We start from the raw sequence: 995 nt of genomic DNA on the forward strand, positions 1-995 counted from the left end.
TTTAAATATAACAAAGAATTTAGTAAAATAACTTAGTTATCATTAAGCTAGTGTTTGGAACATAAATTATGACTAAGGCTTGGTGGAATATTTTAATTCAAAACCTATGAAAACAAGACATTTTACCACAGAGCCAGAGCCGGTTTTGGCCGTGTTAGTAACAAAAGGGTTTAACTGCAGCCATTTTGGGGCACTCACTGCCTTGAAGAGTTTTACTTGAACAAATCGACCCCAGCACTTATTTTTTTAAAGCCAAATGCTTATTCTCTCAGTCTCTTTTGCTGAACCCAGAACCATGTGGTCGAGAAGCAAGCTTCTTACCACACAGCTGTGTCCACACCTATGTGTGATTATGGAGATAACTTTCTCTTTTTACTCCAAATTTGCATCTGATTTTTTAGATACATTACTAGCATTAACCCAGATAATGATAAAAAAATATGCGAGACATCAAATTCCGCTAGTCTCCATTATTTCCCAAAAAAAAAAAAGAAAAAAAAACCCCAAAAAATAATAAATAAAACAGAAAAAGAAGTAGTTGATTCTATTTCATAAACTTTACAAATCACTGATCAAATTAATGATTAATTAAGTTGTAGCTCAATGATGGTGGAGGGGGAAACTCAACAATATATTCCATTCCAATATTTTTTTATTTTAAAGGTTAAACAAGAGAAGAAAAAACACAATAATTTTAGATATAGTCCAACCTAATCCTGTCCTTAAAAACATCTGCTTCACATATGTCCTAATAGATATAATTCTACTCTTTGTGGTTGAGATCACTTTAGCAGGTAGGCCCTATTAACATTCTTTTATAACTTGCTAAGTTGCCTAGAAACAACTTCCTGTTTTCTCCTTGCCTCTCTCACTACTGCTATTGAATATGTTTAATCAGTCACACAGCATATTGGTCTTAGCCTTTCATTATCTTTATAATCAGTGCTCACTGTACTTATGGAATGTTGATGGTTATTCCATTTTCCCCAAATAGA

This window comes from Octopus sinensis, linkage group LG3 (assembly GCF_006345805.1).
Source record: "Octopus sinensis linkage group LG3, ASM634580v1, whole genome shotgun sequence".
Classification (NCBI taxonomy): domain Eukaryota; kingdom Metazoa; phylum Mollusca; class Cephalopoda; order Octopoda; family Octopodidae; genus Octopus; species Octopus sinensis.